At 45.7% G+C, this 14447-nt stretch overlaps 4 non-coding genes across 4 annotated transcripts; all 4 read right to left on the bottom strand.

The window, feature by feature from the left end:
• Window positions 1–3384: 3384 nt before the first annotated feature.
• On the bottom strand, window positions 3385–3457 carry trnav-cac (transfer RNA valine (anticodon CAC)). The gene has a single exon. It is a non-coding gene; the product is annotated as a tRNA-Val (tRNA).
• A 1913-nt stretch (window positions 3458–5370) lies between these two features.
• On the bottom strand, window positions 5371–5443 carry trnav-cac (transfer RNA valine (anticodon CAC)). Its single transcript has one exon. It is a non-coding gene; the product is annotated as a tRNA-Val (tRNA).
• A 4126-nt stretch (window positions 5444–9569) lies between these two features.
• On the bottom strand, window positions 9570–9642 carry trnav-cac (transfer RNA valine (anticodon CAC)). The gene has a single exon. It is a non-coding gene; the product is annotated as a tRNA-Val (tRNA).
• Window positions 9643–13768: 4126 nt separating this feature from the next.
• trnav-cac (transfer RNA valine (anticodon CAC)) lies at window positions 13769–13841 on the bottom strand. The gene has a single exon. It is a non-coding gene; the product is annotated as a tRNA-Val (tRNA).
• Window positions 13842–14447: the final 606 nt, after the last annotated feature.

Genomic DNA, 14447 nt, shown 5'->3' with positions numbered 1-14447 from the left:
TTATTTCCATCAAGTTATTTTCATTCCTTTCATTGGTACGTTTTACCCTCAGCATTGCCCCCCTCCCCCCAGCCCATACCATCCTACTTGAGCAATCTGATCCCTGTGGCCAATTGTTCGCTGACACACTGCTTACTTTGTTCTGCTATTAACACATTCTGATCTCTTGAGGCGCCACTATCAGCACCTTTGTTAGCCTTGATTAGCCTCATTTACATTCCCTTTTTCTTTCTGTCCGAGACATTTTCGTCATTTTCCACCTATTGCTGACCACTCTATCGAGGCCCAATCGGGCACGCCAACCCCGCCCCATCCACATTAGTCTGAATCTGACCCCATTTCCAGTTCTCCAGCTTTGACAAAGAGTCACCCAGGCCCGGAACGACCGCTGCCATCTCGCTCCACAGAGGCTGTCAGTCCTGCTGAGATTGTCCAGTATGTTCTGTTTTTGTTTCAGAATGAAGCATCTGCAGTAAGTTGCATTTGTCGTTCATTTAGACATGTTTGAGATGGTGAATAAGTATGTTTATCTGCATTTGTAAATGCATGAAATTCTGTTGTGGATGAACTAGCTCCGAATATCCAAAATAAGAAGGTCCTTTTCTTCTCATTGCCTGTCGAAAATTCAGTGCTTGTGACTTAATGTGGAATTTATTTTAGTGGCTCATGAGAGACTAAACCTCATAATCCTCGAACATACGAGATGGGGGAACAAAAGTACTTTGTGCAAACATTCCTCACACAACATGAGAAGCACTTGATGTTTCTACCCGGTATGGCCTCGGGGACCTTTCGCATGTTAGGGGAATGTGCTAACCACTACACTACAGAAACCGCTGGCGGTGCAGTAATCAATGAACTTGTGCAATGTTCAACCACACTGTGTTGCTGCAGATTCTCATGGTTCGTCTGAGAGGCCATGTCACTTATTACAAGAAGACAGCCGTTTCTTTAAAACCGATGTCTCAACTTATAAAACAATCAGGAATCGAACTTTACAGACCTGAAGATAAGTTATGCTTGAAGTGGAAGTTAAATTGAGAAGGCAGGGCTTTCGAAAATAACCACAACCATATGGGTGCATGCATTTTGCTATTCCTCGTTGATGAAGACCAGTTACGAGATTGCGGCAATAGTCAGCAACAGACTAAACTGGAAGTACGAGAAGTTTCTGCTCGGTTTCGAACTTTTCGCGTGTTAGCCGAATGTGATAACCACTACACTACAGAAACAGCTGGCAATCAACGGACGTGTACAATGTGCAACCTCTCTGTGTTGCTGCAGATTCGCATGGTGAGGCTGAGAGGCCAGGCCACTTATTACAAGACGACTGCTCTTTCTTTCAAAAACAGATGTTTCAACATATAAAACCACAAGATATAGAAATTAGATCGAACTTAACATGATCTGCGTTAACTTCACAGGGACGTGACCCATCTAATCCACAGAGCCAAAGTGGAGAATTGAACTGACTGGAGAGCTGCATCTTAACGCTGACCTCCCGGACCTCGGCCTCCTGAAATGTTCCAAAGAAGCTCAACAAACACTCGAGGAACAGCAGCGCATCTTTCCACTGGGCTCAATACAGCTTGCACTCTCATAGTGTGTGCAACAGTCTCACACTATAAATGCTGCCCCCATTCTGTGTGTACTTCCATCGCAGATTTGGGTTTGAATCTTGTTTCCACTTCTTCTTTGTATCCGGGCGGTAGTTGTTGAGAGCTGGCACAGACACAGCGGCTAGAATGGCCTCATACTGTGGTGTAATTATCCTCTCATTCGATGCTCACCTCACTCTGTGGCCAGGGAACCCTAGGCCTTTTCTCATTTAATCTCTCCTGACTTGCACCCTGTCAGAGCGCTTTCCTGTTGTTCTGTTTGCTCCCACCAGGATTTGACTTGGTTAAAACGTCCGACATTTCTAACCGGCCCCGGTTTAAATGAAAGGTGATGGTGAAAGACGAGCTTTGTTGTCCTGTCGACAAATCCCGCCTGACTCGCTGAGTTGTTCCAGTATTTTCCGCAGATGTTAGATCGACTTTCGATGGCAATAACAGCGTGCTTCTGTTACGTTCCCGGGGCTCGTTGGTCTAGGGGTATGACATTCACTTACCTCTATTGACTAATTCCAGTTGATTCAGGCAGCTCTCTGTATGTTTCATTTTATTCAGTTCAACAACATCAGACTGTGTAATCTCTCTTCTACCTCCACCATCTGTTTATTTCCATCAAGTTATTTTCATTCCTTTCATTGGTATGTTTTACCCTCAGCATTGCCCCCCTCCCCCCAGCCCATACCATCCTACTTGAGCAACCCTGTCGCCAATTGTTCGCTGACACACTGCTTACTTTGTTCTGCTATTAACACATTCTGATCTCTTGAGGCGCCACTATCAGCACCTTTGTTAGCCTTGATTAGCCTCATTTACATTCCCTTTTTCTTTCTGTCCGAGACATTTTCGTCATTTTCCACCTATTGCTGACCACTCTATCAAGGCCCAATAGGGCACGCCAACCCCGCCCCATCCACATTAGTCTGAATCTGACCCCATTTCCAGTTCTCCAGCTTTGACAAAGAGTCACCCAGGCCCGGAACGACCGCTGCCATCTCGCTCCACAGAGGCCGTCAGTCCTGCTGAGATTGTCCAGTATGTTCTGTTTTTGTTTCAGAATGAAGCATCCGCAGTAAGTTACATATGTCGTTTATTTAGACATGTTTGAGATGGTGAATAAGTATGTTTATCTGCATTTGTAAATGCATGAAATTCTGTTGTGGATGAACTAGCTCCGAATATCCAAAATAGGAAGGTCCTTTCCTTCTCTTTGCCTGTCGATAATTCAGTGCTTGTGACTTAATGTGGAATTTATTTTAGTGGCTCATGAGAGACTAAACCTCATAATCCTCGAACATACGAGATGGGGGAACAAAAGTACTTTGTGCAAACATTCCTCACACAACATGAGAAGCACTTGATGTTTCTACCCGGTATGGCCCCGGGGACCTTTCGCATGTTAGGGGAATGTGCTAACCACTACACTACAGAAACCGCTGGCGGTGCAGTAATCAATGGACTTATGCAATGTTCAACCTCACTGTGTTGCTGCAGCTTCTCATGGTTCGTCTGAGAGGCCATGTCACTTATGACAAGAAGACAGCCGTTTCTTTAAAACCGATGTCTCAACTTAGAACACAATCAGGAATCGAAATTTACAGACCTGAAGATAAGTTATGTTTTGCTTGAAGTGGAAGTTAAATTGAGAAGGCAGGGCTTTCGAAAATAACCACAACCATACGGGTGCATGCATTTTGCTATTTTTCGGTGGTGAAGGCCAGTTATGAGATTGCGGCAAAAGTCAGCAACAGAACAACCTGGTAGCCCGAGATGTTTCTGCCCGGTTTCGAACCGGGGACCTTTCGCGTGTGAGGCGAATGCGATAACCACTACACTACAGAAACAGCTGGCAATCCACGGACGTGTACAATGTGCAACCTCACTGTGCTGCTGCAGATTCGCATGGTGAGGCTGAGAGGCTAGGCCACTTATTACAAGACGACTGCCTTTTCTCATTTAATCACTCCTGACTTGCACCCTGTCAGAGCGCTTTCCTGTTGTTCTGTTTGCTCCCACCGGGATTTGACTTGGTTAAAACGTCCGACATTTCTAACCCGTCCCGGTTTTAATGAAAGGTGATGGTGAAAGACGAGCTTTGTTGTCCTGTCGACAAATCCCGCCTGACTCGCTGAGTTGTTCCAGTATCTTCCGCAGATGTTGGATCAACTTTCGATGGCTATAACAGCGTGCTTCTGTGCCAGTTCCGCGGCTCGTTGGTCTAGGAGTATGATTCTCGCTTTGGGTGTCTCGATTGCGAAACTTGCGGGAGGTCCCGGGTTCAAATCCCGGACGAGCCCTTTGATAACGTTTTCTGTTGGTCAGGCGATATGTTTTCTTCATTTCTATGCGGCTCATTCGGCGGGATTCATTCACATTGGGTTTGCTTTGAGAAGCTGAGCTCACACAGCAGGGAACCAATAGGTTCGCGAGACAATCGCGACATTGTCTAAAAGCTTGTCTATGTGTGGACATTCACTTACCTCTATTGACTTATTCCAGTAGATTCAGGCAGCTCTCTGTATGTTTCATTTTATTCAGTTCAACAACATCAGACTGTGTAATCTCTCTTCTCCCTCCACCATCTGTTTATTTCCATCAAGTTATTTTCATTCCTTCCATTGGTATGTTTTACCCTCAGCATTGCCCCCCTCCCCCCAGCCCATACCATCCTACTTGAGCAATCTGATCCCTGTGGCCAATTGTTCGCTGACACACTGCTTACTTTGTTCTGCTATTAACACATTCTGATCTCTTGAGGCGCCACTATCAGCACCTTTGTTAGCCTTGATTAGCCTCATTTACATTCCCTTTTTCTTTCTGTCCGAGACATTTTCGTCATTTTCCACCTATTGCTGACCACTCTATCGAGGCCCAATCGGGCACGCCAACCCCGCCCCATCCACATTAGACTGAATCTGACCCCATTTCCAGTTCTCCAGCTTTGACAAAGAGTCACCCAGGCCCGGAACGACCGCTGCCATCTCGCTCCACAGAGGCCGTCAGTCCTGCTGAGATTGTCCAGTATGTTCTGTTTTTGTTTCAGAATGAAGCATCCGCAGTAAGTTGCATTTGTCGTTCATTTAGACATGTTTGAGATGGTGAATAAGTAGGTGTATCTGCATTTGTAAATGCATGAAATTCTGTTGTGGATGAACTAGCTCCGAATATCCAAAATAGGAAGGTCCTTTTCTTCTCATTGCCTGTCGAAAATTCAGTGCTTGTGACTTAATGTGGAATTTATTTTAGTGGCTCATGAGAGGCTAAACCTCATAATCCTCGAACATACGAGATGGGGGAACAAAAGTACTTTGTGCAAACATTCCTCACACAACATGAGAAGCACTTGATGTTTCTACCCGGTATGGCCCCGGGGACCTTTCGCATGTTAGGGGAATGTGCTAACCACTACACTACAGAAACCGCTGGCGGTGCAGTAATCAATGGACTTATGCAATGTTCAACCTCACTGTGTTGCTGCAGCTTCTCATGGTTCGTCTGAGAGGCCATGTCACTTATGACAAGAAGACAGCCGTTTCTTTAAAACCGATGTCTCAACTTAGAAAACAATCAGGAATCGAAATTTACAGACCTGAAGATAAGTTATGTTTTGCTTGAAGTGGAAGTTAAATTGAGAAGGCAGGGCTTTCGAAAATAACCACAACCATACGGGTGCATGCATTTTGCTATTCCTCGGTGATGAAGACCAGTTATGAGATTGCGGCTGTAGTCAGCAACAGACTAACCTGGTAGTACGAGATGTTTCTGCCCGGTTTCGAACCGGGGACCTTTCGCGTGTGAGGCGAATGTGATAACCACTACACTACAGAAACAGCTGGCAATCCACGGACGTGTACAATGTGCAACCTCACTGTGCTGCTGCAGATTCGCATGGTGAGGCTGAGAGGCTAGGCCACTTATTACAAGACGACTGCCTTTTCTCATTTAATCTCTCCTGACTTGCACCCTGTCAGAGCGCTTTCCTGTTGTTCTGTTTGCTCCCACCGGGATTTGACTTGGTTAAAACGTCCGACATTTCTAACCCGTCCCGGTTTTAATGAAAGGTGATGGTGAAAGACGAGCTTTGTTGTCCTGTCGACAAATCCCGCCTGACTCGCTGAGTTGTTCCAGTATCTTCCGCAGATGTTGGATCAACTTTCGATGGCTATAACAGCGTGCTTCTGTGCCAGTTCCGCGGCTTGTTGGTCTAGGAGTATGATTCTCGCTTTGGGTGTCTCGATTGCGAAACTTGCGGGAGGTCCCGGGTTCAAATCCCGGGCGAGCCCTTTGCTAACGTTTTCTGTTGGTCAGGCGATATGTTTTCTTCATTTCTATGCGGCTCATTCGGCGGGATTCATTCACATTGGGTTTGCTTTGAGAAGCTGAGCTCACACAGCAGGGAACCAATAGGTTCGCGAGACAATCGCGACATTGTCTAAAAGCTTGTCTATGTGTGGACATTCACTTACCTCTATTGACTTATTCCAGTAGATTCAGGCAGCTCTCTGTATGTTTCATTTTATTCAGTTCAACAACATCAGACTGTGTAATCTCTCTTCTCCCTCCACCATCTGTTTATTTCCATCAAGTTATTTTCATTCCTTCCATTGGTATGTTTTACCCTCAGCATTGCCCCCCTCCCCCCAGCCCATACCATCCTACTTGAGCAATCTGATCCCTGTGGCCAATTGTTCGCTGACACACTGCTTACTTTGTTCTGCTATTAACACATTCTGATCTCTTGAGGCGCCACTATCAGCACCTTTGTTAGCCTTGATTAGCCTCATTTACATTCCCTTTTTCTTTCTGTCCGAGACATTTTCGTCATTTTCCACCTATTGCTGACCACTCTATCGAGGCCCAATCGGGCACGCCAACCCCGCCCCATCCACATTAGTCTGAATCTGACCCCATTTCCAGTTCTCCAGCTTTGACAAAGAGTCACCCAGGCCCGGAACGACCGCTGCCATCTCGCTCCACAGAGGCTGTCAGTCCTGCTGAGATTGTCCAGTATGTTCTGTTTTTGTTTCAGAATGAAGCATCCGCAGTAAGTTGCATTTGTCGTTCATTTAGACATGTTTGAGATGGTGAATAAGTATGTTTATCTGCATTTGTAAATGCATGAAATTCTGTTGTGGATGAACTAGCTCCGAATATCCAAAATAAGAAGGTCCTTTTCTTCTCATTGCCTGTCGAAAATTCAGTGCTTGTGACTTAATGTGGAATTTATTTTAGTGGCTCATGAGAGACTAAACCTCATAATCCTCGAACATACGAGATGGGGGAACAAAAGTACTTTGTGCAAACATTCCTCACACAACATGAGAAGCACTTGATGTTTCTACCCGGTATGGCCTCGGGGACCTTTCGCATGTTAGGGGAATGTGCTAACCACTACACTACAGAAACCGCTGGCGGTGCAGTAATCAATGGACTTGTGCAATGTTCAACCTCACTGTGTTGCTGCAGATTCTCATGGTTCGTCTGAGAGGCCATGTCACTTATTACAAGAAGACAGCCGTTTCTTTAAAACCGATGTCTCAACTTATAAAACAATCAGGAATCGAACTTTACAGACCTGAAGATAAGTTATGCTTGAAGTGGAAGTTAAATTGAGAAGGCAGGGCTTTCGAAAATAACCACAACCATATGGGTGCATGCATTTTTCTATTCCTCGTTGATGAAGACCAGTTACGAGATTGCGGCAATAGTCAGCAACAGACTAAACTGGAAGTACGAGAAGTTTCTGCTCGGTTTCGAACTTTTCGCGTGTTAGGCGAATGTGATAACCACTACACTACAGAAACAGCTGGCAATCAACGGACGTGTACAATGTGCAACCTCTCTGTGTTGCTGCAGATTCGCATGGTGAGGCTGAGAGGCCAGGCCACTTATTACAAGACGACTGCTGTTTCTTTCAAAAACAGATGTTTCAACATATAAAACCACAAGATATAGAAATTAGATCGAACTTAACATGATCTGCGTTAACTTCACAGGGACGTGACCCATCTAATCCACAGAGCCAAAGTGGAGAATTGAACTGACTGGAGAGCTGCATCTTAACGCTGACCTCCCGGACCTCGGCCTCCTGAAATGTTCCAAAGAAGCTCAACAAACACTCGAGGAACAGCAGCGCATCTTTCCACTGGGCTCAATACAGCTTGCACACTCATAGTGTGTGCAACAGTCTCACACTGTAAATGCTGCCCCCATTCTGTGTGTACTTCCATCGCAGATTTGGGTTTGAATCTTGTTTCCACTTCTTCTTTGTATCCGGGCGGTAGTTGTTGAGAGCTGGCACAGACACAGCGGCTAGAATGGCCTCATACTGTGGTGTAATTATCCTCTCATTCGATGCTCACCTCACTCTGTGGCCAGGGAACCCTAGGCCTTTTCTCATTTAATCTCTCCTGACTTGCACCCTGTCAGAGCGCTTTCCTGTTGTTCTGTTTGCTCCCACCAGGATTTGACTTGGTTAAAACGTCCGAAATTTCTAACCCGCCCCGGTTTAAATGAAAGGTGATGGTGAAAGACGAGCTTTGTTGTCCTGTCGACAAATCCCGCCTGACTCGCTGAGTTGTTCCAGTATTTTCCGCAGATGTTAGATCGACTTTCGATGGCAATAACAGCGTGCTTCTGTTACGTTCCCGGGGCTCGTTGGTCTAGGGGTATGACATTCACTTACCTCTATTGACTAATTCCAGTTGATTCAGGCAGCTCTCTGTATGTTTCATTTTATTCAGTTCAACAACATCAGACTGTGTAATCTCTCTTCTACCTCCACCATCTGTTTATTTCCATCAAGTTATTTTCATTCCTTTCATTGGTATGTTTTACCCTCAGCATTGCCCCCCTCCCCCCAGCCCATACCATCCTACTTGAGCAACCCTGTCGCCAATTGTTCGCTGACACACTGCTTACTTTGTTCTGCTATTAACACATTCTGATCTCTTGAGGCGCCACTATCAGCACCTTTGTTAGCCTTGATTAGCCTCATTTACATTCCCTTTTTCTTTCTGTCCGAGACATTTTCGTCATTTTCCACCTATTGCTGACCACTCTATCGAGGCCCAATAGGGCACGCCAACCCCGCCCCATCCACATTAGTCTGAATCTGACCCCATTTCCAGTTCTCCAGCTTTGACAAAGAGTCACCCAGGCCCGGAACGACCGCTGCCATCTCGCTCCACAGAGGCTGTCAGTCCTGCTGAGATTGTCCAGTATGTTCTGTTTTTGTTTCAGAATGAAGCATCCGCAGTAAGTTACATTTGTCGTTTATTTAGACATGTTTGAGATGGTGAATAAGTATGTTTATCTGCATTTATAAATGCATGAAATTCTGTTGTGGATGAACTAGCTCCGAATATCCAAAATAGGAAGGTCCTTTCCTTCTCTTTGCCTGTCGATAATTCAGTGCTTGTGACTTAATGTGGAATTTATTTTAGTGGCTCATGAGAGACTAAACCTCATAATCCTCGAACATACGAGATGGGGGAACAAAAGTACTTTGTGCAAACATTCCTCACACAACATGAGAAGCACTTGATGTTTCTACCCGGTATGGCCCCGGGGACCTTTCGCATGTTAGGGGAATGTGCTAAGCACTACACTACAGAAACCGCTGGCGGTGCAGTAATCAATGGACTTATGCAATGTTCAACCTCACTGTGTTGCTGCAGCTTCTCATGGTTCGTCTGAGAGGCCATGTCACTTATGACAAGAAGACAGCCGTTTCTTTAAAACCGATGTCTCAACTTAGAAAACAATCAGGAATCGAAATTTACAGACCTGAAGATAAGTTATGTTTTGCTTGAAGTGGAAGTTAAATTGAGAAGGCAGGGCTTTCGAAAATAACCACAACCATACGGGTGCATGCATTTTGCTATTTTTCGGTGATGAAGACCAGTTATGAGATTGCGGCAAAAGTCAGCAACAGAACAACCTGGTAGCCCGAGATGTTTCTGCCCGGTTTCGAACCGGGGACTTTTCGCGTGTGAGGCGAATGTGATAACCACTACACTACAGAAACAGCTGGCAATCCACGGACGTGTACAATGTGCAACCTCACTGTGCTGCTGCAGATTCGCATGGTGAGGCTGAGAGGCTAGGCCACTTATTACAAGACGACTGCCTTTTCTCATTTAATCACTCCTGACTTGCACCCTGTCAGAGCGCTTTCCTGTTGTTCTGTTTGCTCCCACCAGGATTTGACTTGGTTAAAACGTCCGACATTTCTAACCCGCCCCGGTTTAAATGAAAGGTGATGGTGAAAGACGAGCTTTGTTGTCCTGTCGACAAATCCCGCCTGACTCGCTGAGTTGTTCCAGTATCTTCCGCAGATGTTGGATCAACTTTCGATGGCTATAACAGCGTGCTTCTGTGCCAGTTCCGCGGCTCGTTGGTCTAGGAGTATGATTCTCGCTTTGGGTGTCTCGATTGCGAAACTTGCGGGAGGTCCCGGGTTCAAATCCCGGACGAGCCCTTTGATAACGTTTTCTGTTGGTCAGGCGATATGTTTTCTTCATTTCTATGCGGCTCATTCGGCGGGATTCATTCACATTGGGTTTGCTTTGAGAAGCTGAGCTCACACAGCAGGGAACCAATAGGTTCGCGAGACAATCGCGACATTGTCTAAAAGCTTGTCTATGTGTGGACATTCACTTACCTCTATTGACTTATTCCAGTAGATTCAGGCAGCTCTCTGTATGTTTCATTTTATTCAGTTCAACAACATCAGACTGTGTAATCTCTCTTCTCCCTCCACCATCTGTTTATTTCCATCAAGTTATTTTCATTCCTTTCATTGGTATGTTTTACCCTCAGCATTGCCCCCCTCCCCCCAGCCCATACCATCCTACTTGAGCAATCTGATCCCTGTGGCCAATTGTTCGCTGACACACTGCTTACTTTGTTCTGCTATTAACACATTCTGATCTCTTGAGGCGCCACTATCAGCACCTTTGTTAGCCTTGATTAGCCTCATTTACATTCCCTTTTTCTTTCTGTCCGAGACATTTTCGTCATTTTCCACCTATTGCTGACCACTCTATCGAGGCCCAATCGGGCACGCCAACCCCGCCCCATCCACATTAGTCTGAATCTGACCCCATTTCCAGTTCTCCAGCTTTGACAAAGAGTCACCCAGGCCCGGAACGACCGCTGCCATCTCGCTCCACAGAGGCTGTCAGTCCTGCTGAGATTGTCCAGTATGTTCTGTTTTTGTTTCAGAATGAAGCATCTGCAGTAAGTTGCATTTGTCGTTCATTTAGACATGTTTGAGATGGTGAATAAGTATGTTTATCTGCATTTGTAAATGCATGAAATTCTGTTGTGGATGAACTAGCTCCGAATATCCAAAATAAGAAGGTCCTTTTCTTCTCATTGCCTGTCGAAAATTCAGTGCTTGTGACTTAATGTGGAATTTATTTTAGTGGCTCATGAGAGACTAAACCTCATAATCCTCGAACATACGAGATGGGGGAACAAAAGTACTTTGTGCAAACATTCCTCACACAACATGAGAAGCACTTGATGTTTCTACCCGGTATGGCCTCGGGGACCTTTCGCATGTTAGGGGAATGTGCTAACCACTACACTACAGAAACCGCTGGCGGTGCAGTAATCAATGGACTTGTGCAATGTTCAACCTCACTGTGTTGCTGCAGATTCTCATGGTTCGTCTGAGAGGCCATGTCACTTATTACAAGAAGACAGCCGTTTCTTTAAAACCGATGTCTCAACTTATAAAACAATCAGGAATCGAACTTTACAGACCTGAAGATAAGTTATGCTTGAAGTGGAAGTTAAATTGAGAAGGCAGGGCTTTCGAAAATAACCACAACCATATGGGTGCATGCATTTTGCTATTCCTCGTTGATGAAGACCAGTTACGAGATTGCGGCAATAGTCAGCAACAGACTAAACTGGAAGTACGAGAAGTTTCTGCTCGGTTTCGAACTTTTCGCGTGTTAGCCGAATGTGATAACCACTACACTACAGAAACAGCTGGCAATCAACGGACGTGTACAATGTGCAACCTCTCTGTGTTGCTGCAGATTCGCATGGTGAGGCTGAGAGGCCAGGCCACTTATTACAAGACGACTGCTCTTTCTTTCAAAAACAGATGTTTCAACATATAAAACCACAAGATATAGAAATTAGATCGAACTTAACATGATCTGCGTTAACTTCACAGGGACGTGACCCATCTAATCCACAGAGCCAAAGTGGAGAATTGAACTGACTGGAGAGCTGCATCTTAACGCTGACCTCCCGGACCTCGGCCTCCTGAAATGTTCCAAAGAAGCTCAACAAACACTCGAGGAACAGCAGCGCATCTTTCCACTGGGCTCAATACCGCTTGCACACTCATAGTGTGTGCAACAGTCTCACACTATAAATGCTGCCCCCATTCTGTGTGTACTTCCATCGCAGATTTGGGTTTGAATCTTGTTTCCACTTCTTCTTTGTATCCGGGCGGTAGATGTTGAGAGCTGGCACAGACACAGCGGCTAGAATGGCCTCATACTGTGGTGTAATTATCCTCTCATTCGATGCTCACCTCACTCTGTGGCCAGGGAACCCTAGGCCTTTTCTCATTTAATCTCTCCTGACTTGCACCCTGTCAGAGCGCTTTCCTGTTGTTCTGTTTGCTCCCACCAGGATTTGACTTGGTTAAAACGTCCGACATTTCTAACCCGCCCCGGTTTAAATGAAAGGTGATGGTGAAAGACGAGCTTTGTTGTCCTGTCGACAAATCCCGCCTGACTCGCTGAGTTGTTCCAGTATTTTCCGCAGATGTTAGATCGACTTTCGATGGCAATAACAGCGTGCTTCTGTTACGTTCCCGGGGCTCGTTGGTCTAGGGGTATGACATTCACTTACCTCTATTGACTAATTCCAGTTGATTCAGGCAGCTCTCTGTATGTTTCATTTTATTCAGTTCAACAACATCAGACTGTGTAATCTCTCTTCTACCTCCACCATCTGTTTATTTCCATCAAGTTATTTTCATTCCTTTCATTGGTATGTTTTACCCTCAGCATTGCCCCCCTCCCCCCAGCCCATACCATCCTACTTGAGCAACCCTGTCGCCAATTGTTCGCTGACACACTGCTTACTTTGTTCTGCTATTAACACATTCTGATCTCTTGAGGCGCCACTATCAGCACCTTTGTTAGCCTTGATTAGCCTCATTTACATTCCCTTTTTCTTTCTGTCCGAGACATTTTCGTCATTTTCCACCTATTGCTGACCACTCTATCGAGGCCCAATAGGGCACGCCAACCCCGCCCCATCCACATTAGTCTGAATCTGACCCCATTTCCAGTTCTCCAGCTTTGACAAAGAGTCACCCAGGCCCGGAACGACCGCTGCCATCTCGCTCCACAGAGGCTGTCAGTCCTGCTGAGATTGTCCAGTATGTTCTGTTTTTGTTTCAGAATGAAGCATCCGCAGTAAGTTACATATGTCGTTTATTTAGACATGTTTGAGATGGTGAATAAGTATGTTTATCTGCATTTGTAAATGCATGAAATTCTGTTGTGGATGAACTAGCTCCGAATATCCAAAATAGGAAGGTCATTTCCTTCTCTTTGCCTGTCGATAATTCAGTGCTTGTGACTTAATGTGGAATTTATTTTAGTGGCTCATGAGAGACTAAACCTCATAATCCTCGAACATACGAGATGGGGGAACAAAAGTACTTTGTGCAAACATTCCTCACACAACATGAGAAGCACTTGATGTTTCTACCCGGCATGGCCCCGGGGACCTTTCGCATGTTAGGGGAATGTGCTAACCACTACACTACAGAAACCGCTGGCGGTGCAGTAATCAACGGACTTATGCAATGTTCAACCTCACTGTGTTGCTGCAGCTTCTCATGGTTCGTCTGAGAGGCCATGTCACTTATGACAAGAAGACAGCCGTTTCTTTAAAACCGATGTCTCAACTTAGAAAACAATCAGGAATCGAAATTTACAGACCTGAAGATAAGTTATGTTTTGCTTGAAGTGGAAGTTAAATTGAGAAGGCAGGGCTTTCGAAAATAACCACAACCATACGGGTGCATGCATTTTGCTATTTTTCGGTGGTGAAGACCAGTTATGAGATTGCGGCAAAAGTCAGCAACAGAACAACCTGGTAGCCCGAGATGTTTCTGCCCGGTTTCGAACCGGGGACCTTTCGCGTGTGAGGCGAATGCGATAACCACTACACTACAGAAACAGCTGGCAATCCACGGACGTGTACAATGTGCAACCTCACTGTGCTGCTGCAGATTCGCATGGTGAGGCTGAGAGGCTAGGCCACTTATTACAAGACGACTGCCTTTTCTCATTTAATCACTCCTGACTTGCACCCTGTCAGAGCGCTTTCCTGTTGTTCTGTTTGCTCCCACCGGGATTTGACTTGGTTAAAACGTCCGACATTTCTAACCCGTCCCGGTTTTAATGAAAGGTGATGGTGAAAGACGAGCTTTGTTGTCCTGTCGACAAATCCCGCCTGACTCGCTGAGTTGTTCCAGTATCTTCCGCAGATGTTGGATCAACTTTCGATGGCTATAACAGCGTGCTTCTGCGCCAGTTCCGCGGCTCGTTGGTCTAGGAGTATGATTCTCGCTTTGGGTGTCTCGATTGCGAAACTTGCGGGAGGTCCCGGGTTCAAATCCCGGACGAGCCCTTTGATAACGTTTTCTGTTGGTCAGGCGATATGTTTTCTTCATTTCCATGCGGCTCATTCGGCGGGATTCATTCACATTGGGTTTGCTTTGAGAAGCTGAGCTCACACAGCAGGGAACCAATAGGTTCGCGAGACAATCGCGACATTGTCTAA

The sequence above is a fragment of the Scyliorhinus torazame genome, chromosome 5 (genome assembly GCF_047496885.1).
Source record: "Scyliorhinus torazame isolate Kashiwa2021f chromosome 5, sScyTor2.1, whole genome shotgun sequence".
Taxonomy (NCBI): Eukaryota; Metazoa; Chordata; class Chondrichthyes; order Carcharhiniformes; family Scyliorhinidae; genus Scyliorhinus; species Scyliorhinus torazame.
Note: the sequence above shows the minus strand (reverse complement) of the source record. Positions and strands in the feature narration are given on the sequence as shown.